This window comes from Staurois parvus, unplaced genomic scaffold, assembly GCF_062004578.1.
Source record: "Staurois parvus isolate SC_StPar_1 unplaced genomic scaffold, SC_StPar_1.0 ptg000232l, whole genome shotgun sequence".
NCBI lineage: Eukaryota > Metazoa > Chordata > Amphibia > Anura > Ranidae > Staurois > Staurois parvus.
This window is the reverse complement of record NW_028318028.1, coordinates 5459708-5476731: the sequence shown is the minus strand read 5'-3', so window position 1 is coordinate 5476731 and position 17024 is coordinate 5459708.

Here is a 17024-nt window from a genome sequence, read left to right as displayed (position 1 = left end):
CTTTACCCCTCAGATCACCTAATTTCCTGCACCTTAGCATTTCAGATCAACCCAGTTGCTGCACCTTCACCCCTCAGATCACTCCAATTCCTGCACCTTCACTCACCTGATCACCCCACTTCCTGCACCTTCACCCCTCTGACCACCCCAATTACTGTACCTTTATGCCTCAGATCAATGTATGTCTTCCACCGTCACACCTCAAACCACCCCGATTCCTGCACCTTCACCCCACAGATCACCCTAACTCCTGAACCTTCACCCCTCAGATCACCCCAATTCCTGCACCTTCACACCTAAGATCACCCCAGTTCTTACACCTTCACCCCCCTGATCACCCCACTTCCTGAACTTTCACTCCTCTGATCATTCCAGTTCCTGCACCTTTACCCCTCAGATCACCTAATTTCCTGCACCTTAGCATTTGAGATGAACCCAGTTGCTGCACCTTCACCTCTCAGATCACCCTAATTCTTGCACCTTCACTCCCCTGATCACCCCACTTTCTGCACCTTCACCCCTCTGACCACCCCAATTCCTGTACCGTCATCCCTCAGATCAACGTATGTCTTCCACCGTCACACCTCAAACCACCCCGATACCTTCACATCTTTGTAATTCTCAAAAATAATAACCCCTAGCATTGGCTTCAGTGACCACAATTATAACCCCCAACATTGCTGTCAGTGCCTGCAATAATAGCCCCACTATGGGAGATCAGTCAGTAAAATATTAATGAAGAAAATATGGGATTTAGAAAAAAAAAAACATTCATACTCACCTAGGGGATGCAGCATAGATCCGATGCTGAATCTGTTCCCCATCAGCTCTGCACTGAGAACTGAGCAATCAAACACCACTGATAACTAAGTTCTCAGCACTCTGTGAGCAGAGAGCCAGGAACTGTCAGCCACTGGCTCTCTGATCTGCCCCTCCAGCACTCACTGAGGCGCTGGGCTGTGGGGGGGATGCAGGAGTAGCTGACTCAGGCTCTCAGTGACTCGCTGGTAGAAATGATATTTCTACATGGCAAGCAATTTACTAGCAGGTGTAGTAGAGTAATAGAAATCCAGCAGACCCAACAGTCATGACATGCATGCTGCTGATTCTGTGTAATTGAATCACTAATTGAAAGGGGCATGTTCAAAATAATAGCAGTGTAGTGTTCTATTAGTGAGGTCATTCATTCTTTGAAAAACAGGTGGCAATTATTGCCCTTATTTAAGGAAGGAAGGCAGCAAATGTTGTACATGCTGGTTACAGTGCATTTCTCTCTGAAATTCTGAGGAAAATGGGTTGTTCCAGACATTGTTCAGAAGAACAGCGTACCTTGATTAAAAAGTTGATTGGAGAGGGTAAAACATATAAAGAAGTGCAGAAAATGATAGGCTTCTCAGCTAAAATTATCGCAAATGCTTTAAAATGGCAAACAAAACCTGAAAGACGTGGAAGAAAGTGAATAACTACCATTCGAATGGATAGAAGAATAGCCAAAATGGCAAGGACTCAGCCAACAATCAGCTCCAGGAAGATCAAAGAAGGTCTAAAGTTACCTGTGAGTACTGTTACAATTAGAAGACGCCTATGTGAAGCCAAGCTATCTGCAAGAAGCCCCCGCAAAGTCCCACTGTTGAAAAAATGACATGTGTTGAAGAGGTTACAATTTGCCAAAGAGCACATGACTGGCCTAAAGAGAAATGGCGCAACATTTTGTGGACTGATGAAAGTAAGATTGTTCTTTTTGGGTCTAGTGGCCGGAGACAGTTTGTCAGACGACCCCCAAACACTGAATTCAAGCCACAGTACACTGTGAAGACAGTAAAGCATGGTTGCGTAAGCATCATGATATGGGGACGTTTCTCATACTACGGTGTTGGGCCTATTTATTGCATACCAGGGATCATGGATCAGTTTGAATACATCAGAATACTTGAAGAGGTCATGCTGCCTTATGCTGAAGAGGAAATACCCTTGAAATGGGTGTTCCAACAAGACAACAACCCCAAACACACCAGTAAACGTGCAACATCTTGGTTCCAGACCAACAAGATTGATGTTATGGAGTGGCCAGCCCGATCCCCGGATCTTAATCCAATAGAAAACTTGTGGGGTGACATAAAAAAATGCAGTTTCTGAGGGGCGCATGCACGGCCGGCCAGCGGATGTCAGCTCACTGAGCAGAGCTCCGTCCGTCCGCCAGTGACATCGCGGCACACATCAAGCCTGAGCCCAGCAAATATAGCAGGCACACGGCTAAGGGTCACAGAACCCTTGGTCAGCATGACCCAACGTCGGAAAACACCGGGGCAACCGAAGAAGCTCACTAACTTTTTCCCAGCCCTCGGTCCCTGTGGAAAAGATGGCACCGGCTGCGTGACAGGCAGCCTGTCCTCTCATGAAGGAGGCACACAGGGAGACACAGCATATCACCCGGACCCCATGCTGAAGGCACCATTATACCCAGGAGACTTGGGTGAGTCCTCTCCTTTCTCCTACTACTAGCAGCCCAGCCAAATCTAGACCGAGATTGGACACTGATGTCCCCCATGACAGACAGCCTTCCTTTCTACTTTCAAATTCTGACAACTCTCCATCTTTGGTTGATTCCTATCCTGCCTCTGATCAACCTATCACAGAAATTGCTATGAAAAACATGCTCTTATCTCTGCGACAAACGTTACATAATGACTTGATGGTGACATTATCCCAAATCTCCATTACAGTACAAAAACAAGAACAACGCATTCACCATATTGAAGACAAATTAGGAGAAATGCGCGCCACACATAATGACCTCATAGATGCACACGCAGACCATGAAGCTGAGATTGACCAAATAAACCTCAAACTAGCAGACCTAGAAGATCGCTCCAGGAGAAACAACATAAAATTCCATGGTATACCCGAGTCTATCACAGCGGACGCCATAGTCCCATTCATCCAACAACTCATGAAGCACATCATCCCTACACTCACAGATGTGGAACTAGCCATGGACCGGGCACATCGCATTCCCAAACCATCATTCCTACCGGCTGCAATTCCCAGGGATACATTAGCGCGCATACACTTCTATCACGTGAAAGAGAAGATAATGATAGCCGCCAGAAACCCCAATTCAATACCAACAACACATGCAAATATCAAATTATTTGCCGATCTATCCAAAACGACACTTCTCAACCATAAGAAACTCGACACTATAACAAAAGCACTTCGGAGCCACGGAATAGGATACCAATGGGTTTCCACACAAAACTAACCATTAAACACCAAGGTAGGATCCACACGATCAAATCCTTAGACACAGGCATAGAACTCCTGAAAACGTGGAACATCATTCCGGAGGACACTCATCAACCCGCCTCCATCCGCCCGCAGCAAATGGACGCAGAATGGTCATGATCCCAAACCAACCTGCACTCTTCAGCTCTCCACAAAATGGGCATTGCTCCATAAATAACTACAACTGGAAAATGGCCCAGTATGGACTTCCTCATACTTCAAGATTCCTCCCAGCATGATTCCTATAGAGAACCATGCTTGCTCAAGCCTCCATGTTATGCAGTAGCATATGATGCTACCCATGTTACTTGTATTTTTTGCAAGTCTTTTTTATTCCTCCTCCTTCCCCACAGTACCAGTCAACTTGAACGAATCTACCCTCCCCACAGTTCTCCAGTACAAGATGAAAACCTCCTTCCACAAAAACGATCGACACAAGCCCATAACAGATCTTCATTGGATGATCACCAACCACGCCATGAAGAACCCCATCTCTCTCCACTCTCTTTGAAACAACACCAATACCTCAAACAAACCATCAACATAAGAAAAGATGATTAATATATCATTGTAAAATGTCAGAGGCCTCAACGTGCCTTATAAAAGATCCCTACTTTCGAGAGAAGCTCGATATTTGCAAGCGGACGTACTATTCCTACAGGAGACCCACTTCGCCTCTACTAAAATCCCCAAGTTCAATATCCACCACTACACCTCAACTTATATGTCAACAAACCCCAAGGAAAAAAAACGGGATCATCACGGCCATTAAAGACTCCCTCCAATATTAATTCATTTCCGAAACAGTGGACCCACAAGGCCACTACCATATATTGATCTGTAAAATCACAGACATTCTGTATACACTAGTCAACGTCTACGGACCAAATGCTAATCATCTTCAACAAACTCAACGCGATCATCTCTCAACACAGAAAAGGCAGACTAATCATTTGCAGGGATTTCAACATCATCGGTAACCCACTTCTAGACTCCAATAGACGTGCTCCCAAACAGACCTTTAACCACTTTCTACACTACAACAATTTATATGATGCCTGGCGATGCCAACACAGCACGGAAAGGGACTACACCTACTATTCTCCATCTCATCTATCCTACTCCCGCATAGACTTCTTCATCACCGACAAATGGACTCTGCAACATGTCACTTCCCCTAGGATCGGCACCATCACATGGTCAGACCATGCCCCGATTACTATCTCTCTTGACCACAACCAATACTCAGATCCCTCGGCTATGGTGACTGAACTCATACCTACTGAAAAACCCAGACCTCAAGAAATGCATATTGGATGCACATCGCACATTTTTTTTAATTCAATGACACATCTGACATATCTATTTCCACATTGTGGGATACTTATAAGGCATACATGAGAGGTATTCTCATACAACTTAATTCCCACATCACCAAACAAAGAAACCAACAAATAGATAAACTCCTCTCCTCCATCAAATCAAAAGAACAAATCAACAAAACATCCCCGGACCCCTTAATTTCTTCCTCTCTTAATACAGACAGAAAAAAACTATGATCCCTTTTATTATATAAATATGATCTTAATCTCCAAAAGATGAAATTAAAATATTACTCACTAGGAAACAAAGCTAATTCAGTACTATCTAAACTCATCAAACAAAAATGACTGAAATCTAAAATTGCATCAATTAAACACCCAACCACCCATACCTTATATAACAACCTACGAGATATAGCTAACGCTTTCGCAAATTATTATCAGAATTTATACAACCTTAAAAATGACCCCAACACCACGCAACCTACAGCCACTTCCATACAAACATACTTACACACAACAAACCTCCCCCAACTCTTGCCATCCCAACTTGCTGACATCTCTATCCCAATCTCCTCCAAAGAGGTAGAAGGAACTATCAAAACATTACCACTACACAAATCTCCGGGAAATGACGGATATATAAACCAATACTACAAACTATTTGCCCCAGAACTATCTCCATACCTGACCAGACTTTTTAATAATGCAGCCGAAACTGGCACATTCCCTAGAGACATGCTACAATCTATTATCACAACTAGAGATGAGCGAATTATTCAAAAATTCGGTTCGGCTGATTCGCCGAATTCGCCGCATAAATTCGCCTCGAGCCGAATATATTCGCTGCGAATTTAACTTATAAAAAGGGTGTTTCTAGGCTTCAGAGAGCCTTTATATTAGTGCAGAACACTGTACCTTTAATTTAAATGCCCTTGGAGTCTGCTGGGGAAGAGAAATAATACTGTCAGTCAGTATGACGTGCAGATGAGTGCCGTCGATCTTAGAATCACCGCACACTTCACTCATTTGGGCAGTCACGGGGCCAAAACCAGAGTGTGGAGCCACAGTGTGGCGGTGGAGGCAGCAGCAATGGGAGGCCATACAGCACCCTATGACAAAATGGAACCCACCAGCAGTGTGAGGAGACCTGAAAGTGGCACATGGCAGAGTGTGGCGATGGAGACAGCAGCAATGGGAGGCCGTACAGGGACCCATGACACACTCTGGACCTGGCAGCAGCATGAGGAGGCGGTACAGGGGCCCATGACAGATTACGGGCCTGGCAGCAGCATGAGGAGTCGGTACGGGGGCCCATGGCAGATTACGTCCTGGCAGCAGCATGAGGAGGCAGTACAGGGGCCCATGGCAGAGTGGCGGAGCGTAAGCAGCTAAAATTGAAGGCCATACAGAGGCCTATGTTAAAAAGTCCCCCCAGCAGCAGCGTGGGGAGACGACTATCAAGAGTCCAATGGCAGAGTGGCGGAGCAGAAGCAGCTTCAATTGAAGGCCATACACAGGCCTAGGTTTAAAAGTCCCTCACAGTTAATTCCAATAACGAACTCTACTCCTCCGTGCAATCTACTTACGAGACCCTGGGCAGGTCTGGGTCCAATTTGTGGTAGAGACTGGTTTTGTTCAGCCATGCTTGAGCGAGTAATAACAGGTCTGTGCTGCCCTTTGGTGTCTGGCTTAATGCGCACAACACTGAACGTCCCAGCGTTTGTCAACGATTTGCCGTTAAGTGATGCAAACCCGCTGAACCACGTTCATGAGGAGCCGGTACAGGGGGCCATGAATCAGTATGGACCTGGCAGCAGCGTGAGCAGACGACAGAGGCACATGGCGCAGGGTGGCGGTGTAGGCAGCATTATTCTGAAGCCATACACAGGCCTAGGTTAAAAAGCGGAAGCCGTCAGCAGCGTGAGCAGATGACAGAGACACATGGCGCAGGGTGGCGGTGGATGCAGCAGTATTCGGAAGCCAAACACAGGCCTCGGTTAAAAAGCGGAAGCCATCAGCAGCGTGAGCAGAGGACAGAGGCACATGGCGCAGGGTGGCGGTGGAGGCAGCAGCAATGGAAGGCCATACAGCACCCTATCACAAAATGGAACCCACCAACAGTGTAAGGAGACCTGAAAGTGGCACATGGCAGAGTCTGGCGATGAAGTCAGCAGCAATGGGAGGCCGTACAGGGACCCATGACACACTCTGGACCTGGCAGCAGCAAGAGGAGGCGGTACAGGGGCCCATGGCAGAGTGGCGAAGCATAAGCAGCTTAAATTGAAGGCCATACAGAGGCCTATGTTAAAAAGTCCCCCCAGCAGCAGTGTGGGGAGACGACTATCAAGAGTCCAATGGCAGAGTGGCGGAGCAGAAGCAGCTTCAATTGAAGGCCATACACAGGCCTAGGTTAAAAAGTCCCCCCAGCAGCAGCGTGGGGAGACGACTATCAAGAGTCCAATGGCAGAGTGGCGGAGCGGAAGCAGCTTCAATTGAAGGCCATACACAGGCCTAGGTTAAAAAGTCCCCCCAGCAGCAGTGTGGGGAGACGACTATCAAGAGTCCAATGGCTGAATGGCGATCCGGGAAGTCAGCGTTGTGATTGCAGATGCAATGCAGAAATTCTACGAAGTAATGCCGTGGGTGCGAAGAAGATCATATACCGTCGTACTTCCATCCATAAGACGGAACAACCTGCGAACCGGGAGCTTTATTGCCCTGACCCGCTGAGCAGCTTCTGGGATACCCAAGAGGCCCATGGCAGAGTGGCGGAGCGTAAGCAGCTTCAATTAAAGGCCATACAGAGGCCTATGTTAAAAAGTCCCCCCAGCAGCAGCGTGGGGAGACGACTATCAAGAGTCCAATGGCAGAGTGGCGAAGCGGAAGCAGCTTCAATTGAAGGCCATACACAGGCCTAGGTTAAAAAGTCCCCCCAGCAGCAGTGTGGGGAGACGACTATCAAGAGTCCAATGGCTGAGTGGCGATCCGGGAAGTCAGCGTTGTGATTGCAGATGCAATGCAGAGATTCTATGAGGTGATGCCGTGGGTGCGAAGAAGATCGTATATTCATATACCGTCGTACTTCCATCCATAAGACGGAACAACCTGCGAACCGGGAGCTTTATTGCCCTGACCCGCTGAGCAGCTTCTGGGATACCCAAGAGGCCCATGGCAGAGTGGCGGAGCGTAAGCAGCTTCAATTAAAGGCCATACAGAGGCCTATGTTAAAAAGTCCCCCCAGCAGCAGCGTGGGGAGACGACTATCAAGTGTCCAATGGCAGAGTGGCGGAGCGGAAGCAGCTTCAATTGAAGGCCATACACAGGCCTAGGTTAAAAAGTCCCCCCAGCAGCAGTGTGGTGAGACGACTATCAAGAGTCCAATGGCTGAGTGGCGATCCGGGAAGTCAGCGTTGTGATTGCAGATGCAATGCAGAGATTCTATGAGGTGATGCCGTGGGTGCGAAGAAGATCATATACCGTCGTACTTCCATCCATAAGACGGAACAACCTGCGAACCGGGAGCTTTATTGCCCTGACCCGCTGAGCAGCTTCTGGGATACCCAAGAGTTTGGCTTCTGTGGGGAATATGGTTGAAAACTGAAACTTAAAGGCATGTTGACGGAAGGGCACCAGTGTCAGTGCTCCGGAGGGAATATAGCTTCAAAGCTGACACTTAAAGGTATATCGACGGTCAGAGACCACAGGAAGTGGAGCTTGCGTCTTAAATCGACTGAATGTGGCAGACGTGAAACGTCTACGGGCCGTATATGAAACGGGTTGTTCCTCTTTCTGGAATAAGTGTTGGAAATGGCCACTCTTTTTGGTGTGGCGTTTTGTCTATTTAATTCCGATAACGGACTCTACTCCTCCGTGCAATCTAGTTACGAGACCCTGGACAGGTCTGGGTCCAATTTGTGGTAGAGACTGGTTTTGTTCAGCCATGCTTGAGCGAGTAATAAAAGGTCTGTGCTGCCCTTTGGTGTCTGGCTTAATGCGCACAACACTGAACGTCCCAGCATTTGTCAACGATTTGCTGTTAAGTGATGCAAACCCGCTGAACCACGTTCATGAGGAGCCGGTACAGGGGGCCATGAATCAGTATGGACCTGGCAGCAGTGTGAGGAGACCCGAAAGTGGCACATGGCGCAGGGTGGCGGTGGAGGCAGCAGTATTCGGAAGCCATACACAGGCCTAGGTTAAAAAGCGGAAGCCGTCAGCAACGTGAGCAGACGACAGGGGCACATGGCGCAGGGTGGCGGTGGAGGCAGCAGTATTCGGAAGCCATACACAGGCCTAGGTTTAAAACTGGAACCCAGCAGTGTGAGCAGACGACAAAGACGCACATGGCAGAGGATGGATCTGGCAGCAGTATGAGAAGGCAGTACAGGGGCCCGTGGCACAGTGTGGTGATGGGGGCTACAGCAACTGGATGCCAGAAAGTGGCCGATAGGGCTATATACTGCATGGAATTATAAAGTTGTAAAGACAGCGGCCTATAAGGCTATACACACTATAACAATCATGACTTGATTGACCATTGGCCTATAAGGCTATACACAGCATGAATATCATGACTTATTCTGAGAGTGGTTTGGAAGGCTATATACAAAAAGTAATTCATGAGCTGTCCGGACAGCAGACAATAAGTACTAGAGATGAGCGAATCGAACCAGGCGAACCGGAATTCGAGTCGAATTTCAGGAAATATTCGATTCGCGTCGAATCCGAAATTTTGCCTACTTCGGGTGCGCGAATCGAACATTTCCCGATCAGCCGGCAAAAGTGTCCCTGCAGTGAGCTCCGCTATTTCTGACAGTTCTCTGACAGAAGGAACACATGTTTAGCGGTTGAAACATTGTATCTATTAGTTTCCATTTAGGATACAGATGTTTCAACCGCTGTACATGTGAAGAAGCTGTCAGAGAACTGTCAGAAATAGAGGAACTCTGCACATACACTTTTTGCCGGCTTGGAATTATTCTTCTTTTCATCCTACTTCTTCTTCTTCTTCTTCTTCATCCTCATCCTCTTCTTCTGAGGATGAGGATGAGGATGAAGAAGAAGAAGAAGAAGTAGGATGAAAAGAAGAATAATTCCAAGCCGGCAAAAAGGGTATGTGCAGAGTTCCTCTATTCTGCAGATACACTTAGAGGAGCTCTGCAGATACACTTAGAGGAGCTCTGCACATACACTTTTTGCCGGCTTGGAATTAATCTTATTTTCATCCTACTTCTTCTTCTTCATCCTCATCCTCATCCTCAGAAGAAGAAGAAGAGGATGAGGATGAAGAAGAAGAAGTAGGATGAAAATAAGAATAATTCCAAGCCGGCAAAAAGTGTATGTGCAGAGTTCCTCTATTCTGCAGATACACTTAGAGGAGCTCTGCACATACACTTAGAGGAGCTCTGCACATACACTTTTTGCCGGCTTGGAATTAATCTTATTTTCATCCTACTTCTTCTTCTTCTTCATCATCCTCATCCTCATCCTCAGAAGAAGAAGAGGATGAGGATGAAGAAGAAGAAGAAGAAGAAGAAGTAGGATGAAAATAAGAATAATTCCAAGCCGGCAAAAAGTGTATGTGCAGAGTTCCTCTATTCTGCAGATACACTTAGAGGAGCTCTGCACATACACTTAGAGGAGCTCTGCACATACACTTTTTGCCGGCTTGGAATTAATCTTATTTTCATCCTACTTCTTCTTCTTCTTCTTCATCCTCATCCTCAGAAGAAGAAGAGGATGAGGATGAAGAAGAAGAAGTAGGATGAAAATAAGAATAATTCCAAGCCGGCAAAAAGTGTATGTGCAGAGCTCCTCTAAGTGTATCTGCAGAGCTCCTCTAAGTGTATCTGCAGAATAGAGGAACTCTGCACATACACTTTTTGCCGGAAACTGCTGTATGGAGGGAATGTCCCATAACTGTCAGAAATAGACTATTTCTGACAGTTCTGGGACATTCACTCCATACAGCGGTTTCAACCGCTGTATGGAGGGAATGTCATAGAACTGTCTGAAATAGACTATTTATGACAGTTCTGGGACATTCACTCCATACAGCGGTTGAAACATTGTATCTATTTTTTTCCATAAATGACATTCTGCAAATACACTTAGAGGAGCGCTGCAGATACACTTTTTGCCGGCTTGGAATTAATCTTATTTTCATCCTACTTCTTCTTCATCCTCATCCTCATAAGAAGAAGAAGAAGAAGTAGGATGAAAATAAGAATAATTCCAAGCCGGCAAAAAGTGTATCTGCAGCGCTCCTCTAAGTGTATCTGCAGAATGTCATTTATGGAAAAGAATAGATACAATGTTTCAACCGCTGTATGGAGTGAATGTCCCAGAACTGTCAGAAATAGACTATTTATGACAGTTCTGGGACATTCACTCCATACAGCGGTTTCAACCGCTGTATGGAGGGAATGTCATAGAACTGTCAGAAATAGACTATTAATGACAGTTCTGGGACTGTCCTTCCATACAGCGGTTGAAACATTGTATCTATTTGTTTCCATAAATGACATTCTGCAGATACACTTAGAGGAGCGCTGCAGATACACTTTTTGCCTACTTCTTCTTCTTCATCCTCATCCTCTTCTTCTTCTTATAAGGATGAGGATGAAGAAGAAGAAGAAGTAGGATGAAAATAAGATTAATTCCAAGCCGGCAAAATGTGTATCTGCAGCGCTCCTCTAAGTGTATTTGCAGAATGTCATTTATGGAAAAAAATAGATACAATGTTTCAACCGCTGTATGGAAGGAATGTCATAGAACTGTCAGAAATAGACTATTTCTAACAGTTCTGGGACATTCCTTCCATACAGCGGTTGAAACATTGTATCTATTTGTTTCCATAAATGGATCCATTTATGGAAACAAATAGATACAATGTTTCAACCGCTGTATGGAAGGAATGTCCCAGAACTTTCATAAATAGTCTATTTCTGACAGTTCTATGACATTCCCTCCATACAGCGGTTTCAACCGCTGTATGGAGTGAATGTCCCAGAACTGTCAGAAATAGTGTATTTCTGACAGTTATGGGACATTCACTCCATACAGCGGTTGAAACATTGTATCTATTTTTTTCCATAAATGACATTCTGCAGATACACTTAGAGGAGCGCTGCAGATACACTTTTTGCCTACTTCTTCTTCTTCTTCTTCATCCTCATCTTCTTCTTATAAGGATGAGGATGAAGAAGAAGAAGTAGGATGAAAATAAGATTAATTCCAAGCCGGCAAAATGTGTATCTGCAGCACTCCTCTAAGTGTATTTGCAAAATGTCATTTATGGAAAAAAATAGATACAATGTTTCAACCGCTGTATGGAGTGAATGTCCCATAACTGTCATAAATAGACTATTTCTGACAGTTCTGGGACATTCACTCCATACAGCGGTTGAAACCGCTGTATGGAGGGAATGTCATAGAACTGTCAGAAATAGACTATTTCTAACAGTTCTGTGACATTCCTTCCATACAGCGGTTGAAAAATTGTATCTATTTGTTTCCATAAATGGATCCATTTATGGAAACAAATAGATACAATGTTTCAACCGCTGTATGGAAGGAATGTCCCAGAACTGTCAGAAATAGACTATTTCTGACAGTTCTGGGACATTCACTCCATACAGCGGTTTCAACCGCTGTATGGAGGGAATGTCATAGAACTGTCAGAAATAGACTATTTATGACAGTTCTGGGACATTCACTCCATACAGCGGTTGAAACATTGTATCTATTTTTTTCCATAAATGACATTCTGCAAATACACTTAGAGGAGCGCTGCAGATACACTTTTTGCCGGCTTGGAATTAATCTTATTTTCATCCTACTTCTTCTTCTTCATCCTCATCCTCATAAGAAGAAGAAGAAGAAGTAGGATGAAAATAAGAATAATTCCAAGCCGGCAAAAAGTGTATCTGCAGCGCTCCTCTAAGAGTATATGCAGAATGTCATTTATGGAAAAAAATAGATACAATGTTTCAACCGCTGTATGGAGTGAATGTCCCAGAACTGTCAGAAATAGACTATTTATGACAGTTCTGGGACATTCACTCCATACAGCGGTTTCAACCGCTGTATGGAGGGAATGTCATAGAACTGTCAGAAATAGACTATTAATGACAGTTCTGGGACTGTCCTTCCATACAGCGGTTGAAACATTGTATCTATTTGTTTCCATAAATGGATCCATTTATGGAAACAAATAGATACAATGTTTCAACCGCTGTATGGAAGGAATGTCCCAGAACTGTTAGAAATAGTCTATTTCTGACAGTTCTATGACATTCCCTCCATACAGCGGTTGAAACCGCTGTATGGAGTGAATGTCCCAGAACTGTCAGAAATAGTCTATTTCTGACAGTTATGGGACATTCACTCCATACAGCGGTTGAAACATTGTATCTATTTTTTTCCATAAATGACATTCTGCAGATACACTTAGAGGAGCACTGCAGATACACTTTTTGCCTACTTCTTCTTCTTCTTCATCCTCATCCTCTTCTTCTTCTTATAAGGATGAGGATGAAGAAGAAGAAGAAGTAGGATGAAAATAAGATTAATTCCAAGCCGGCAAAATGTGTATCTGCAGCGCTCCTCTAAGTGTATTTGCAGAATGTCATTTATGGAAAAAAATAGATACAATGTTTCAACCGCTGTATGGAGTGAATGTCCCATAACTGTCAGAAATAGACTATTTCTGACAGTTCTGGGACATTTACTCCATACAGCGGTTGAAACCGCTGTATGGAGGTAATGTCATAGAACTGTCAGAAATAGACTATTTCTAACAGTTCTGTGACATTCCTTCCAGCGGTTGAAACATTGTATCTATTTGTTTCCATAAATGCATCCATTTATGGAAACAAATAGATACAATGTTTCAACCGCTGTATGGAAGGAATGTCCCAGAACTGTTAGAAATAGTCTATTTCTGACAGTTCTATGACATTCCCTCCATACAGCGGTTTCAACCGCTGTATGGAGTGAATGTCCCAGAACTGTCAGAAATAGTCTATTTCTGACAGTTATGGGACATTCACTCCATACAGCGGTTGAAACCGCTGTATGGAGGGAATGTCATAGAACTGTCAGAAATAGACTATTTATGACAGTTCTGGGACATTCCTTCCATACAGCGGTTGAAACATTGTATCTATTTGTTTCCATAAATGAATCCATTTATGGAAACAAATAGATACAATGTTTCAACCGCTGTATGGAAGGAATGTCCCAGAACTGTTAGAAATAGTCTATTTCTGACAGTTCTATGACATTCCCTCCATACAGCGGTTGAAACCGCTGTATGGAGTGAATGTCCCAGAACTGTCAGAAATAGTCTATTTCTGACAGTTCTGGGACATTCCCTCCATACAGCGGTTGAAACCGCTGTATGGAGTGAATGTCCCAGAACTGTCAGAAATAGACAGAAACTGTCACAGAACTGTCCTTCTTCTCATCCTTCTCCTTCTTCTCATCCTTCTCCTTCTTCTCATCCTTCTCCTTCTTCTCATCCTTCTTCTCATCCTTCTCCTTCTTCTTCTTCTTCTTCTCATCCTTCTCATCCTTCTCCTTCTCCATCTTCTCATCCTTCTCCTTCTCCTTCTTCTCATCCTTCTCCTTCTTCTCATCCTTCTCCTTCTGCTTCTCCTTCTTCTCATCCTTCTCCTTCTTCTCATCCTTCTCCTCCTTCTCATCCTTCTCCTTCTCCTCCTTCTCATCCTTCTCCTTCTTCTCATCCTTCTCCTTCTTCTCATCCTTCTCCTTCTTCTCATCCTTCTCCTTCTTCTCATCCTTCTCCTTCTCCTTCTTCTCATCCTTCTCCTTCTCCTCATCCTTCTCCTTCTCCTTCTTCTCATCCTTCTCCTTCTTCTCATCCTTCTCCTTCTTCTCATCCTTCTCCTTCTCCATCTTCTCATCCTTTTCCTTCTTCTCATCCTTCTCCTTCTTCTCATCCTTCTCCTTCTTCTCATCCTTCTCCTTCTTCTCATCCTTCTCCTTCTCCTTCTTCTCATCCTTCTCCTTCTCCTCATCCTTCTCCTTCTCCTTCTTCTCATCCTTCTCCTTCTTCTCATCCTTCTCCTTCTCCATCTTCTCATCCTTTTCCTTCTTCTCATCCTTCTCCTTCTCCTCATCCTTCTCCTTCTTCTCATCCTTCTCCTTCTTCTTCTCATCCTTCTCCTTCTTCTCATCCTTCTCCTTCTTCTCATCCTTCTCCTTCTTCTCATCCTTCTCCTTCTCCTCATCCTTCTCCTTATCCTCATCCTTCTCCTTATCCTTCTCCTTCTCCTTCTTCTCATCCTTCTCCTTCTCCTTCTTCTCATCCTTCTCCTTCTCCATCTTCTCATCCTTCTCCTTCTCCTTCTTCTCATCCTTCTCCTTCTTCTCATCCTTCTCCTTCTTCTCATCCTTCTCCTCATCCTTCTCCTTCTCCTTCCTGATCTCCAAGGGCATTTAAATTAAAGGTACAGTGTTCTGCACTAATTTAAAGGCTCTCTGAAGCCTAGAAACCCTTTTTATAAGCCATCTTCGTAGCGAAGAAATTCGCATCGAATCGAATTTCATACTGGAATTCGCCGAATCAGCCGAATCGAATTTTTCAATACTTCGCTCATCTCTAATAAGTACATATATACAAATCAATTCATCAGCTGTCCAGCCAGCGGCGTCAAAGGCGACACATATAGAAAGCAATTCATGAGCTGTTCAGACAGCGGCCTCTAAGGCGACAGATATACAAAGCAATTCCCGAGGTGTTCAGGGAGCGGCCTGAATGGCTAGGTTATTACTAAATATATTTTTGTGGCCAAACATCGGCCTATAAATAGATGTCTACACAGTGACAAAAAATTATGTCGCCAGACAGCGGCCCCTAAGGCGACAGATATACAAAGCAATTCCCGAGGTGTTCAGTGAGCGGCTTGAACGGCTAGGTTATTACTAAATATATCTTTCTGGCCAAACATCGGCCTATAAATAGATGTCTACACAGTGACAAAAAAGTAGGTCGCCTTACAGCGGCGTATCCTACAAATTGACATTATAAGAAATGGTTTAGACCAAAAAAAAAAAAAAAGCCCTTTGATGCGATGCTATACCTTAGTAGATTGTGGAAAGTCGACAAGTCAAGCGTAACTGTGTACATTACAGAAAATCTTAACAAGACAACCAAACATGTGGCCAAACCGTGACCGATACAACAAGTTAACAATGTAAGAAACAGGAGGGGGCCAAACCGTGGCCAATAAATAAACAGTCCACCTCATTGATGAGATGGACAACACGTGTCAAATAAATATTTTAAAAAATTGCTATTCCATCGGTCTGGAACTGGTCGACTATAAATAATTAAAAAGTTTAAATTCATGTGACAGTCGTCCAGCGACGTATAAATAATTTAAAAACACCAATTCATGAGGGGCCCGACCAGCAGAGTATAAGTCATTAAAAAGGTTCAATTCATGTGACGGTCGTCCAGCGAAGTATAAATAATTTAAAAACCCCAATTAATGAGGGGCCCGACCTGCAGAGTATAAGTCATTAAAAATGTGCAAAACATGAGTCGGCCGACCAGCAGCCTCTCAATAAAATATATATACAAATGTACGGATCAGGTGGAGGTTTTCCATTTGTCCCTAATAACATGTTTGGGGCATGATTCATGGCGGATTTAGTCAGTTGTGTCAGGAACTGGTGGTTTGAAATCCAGACTAATCCACGCCTGATTCATTTTCACAAACGTGAGTCTCTCCACACTTTGGGTGGACAGTCGTGTCCTCCGCGGAGTTACAATACCTCCTGCCGCACTAAACACGCGCTCCGATGCCACGCTACTGGCCAGGCATGACAGCCTTTCAAGGGCAAATTCAGCTAGTTGGGGCCAAAGGTCAAGTTTCGTTGCCCAGTAGTCAAGGGGATTGTCTACCTCGGTTGGCAGGGTGCTGTCCAAGTAGGCCCAAGCCTGTTGTTTCAGGTCCTGCTCCAGGTCCACCTGATGCTGCTGCTGCTGCGGCTGGTTAGTAGTTTCCTCACTGCGCTGGTGAAGAAAGCTACTCATCATCGACTGCAGACTGAGGCAGCCGCTGCTGGTGGAGCTGCCACTTCTCCTACCACCCCACCCCTCCCCTGCTGCCATGGCAGCAGAACGCGAGCGCACAGGGCCCACAGTGTCTGAGGATGGACGTTGGCGCAGAAAGGCAGAGACCAACTGACTACATAGGTGGTTTTTATAGTACTTTATTTTGGCCTCCCTCTCAGCAGGTGTGAAAAAGGCCACCATTTTTGAACGGTAGCGAGGGTCCAACAAGGTGGACAGCCAAAAGTCATCCCTCTGTCTGATGGTTATTATTCGGCTGTCGCTACGCAAGCAACCGAGCATGCTATGGGCCATTTGTGCCAAGGAAT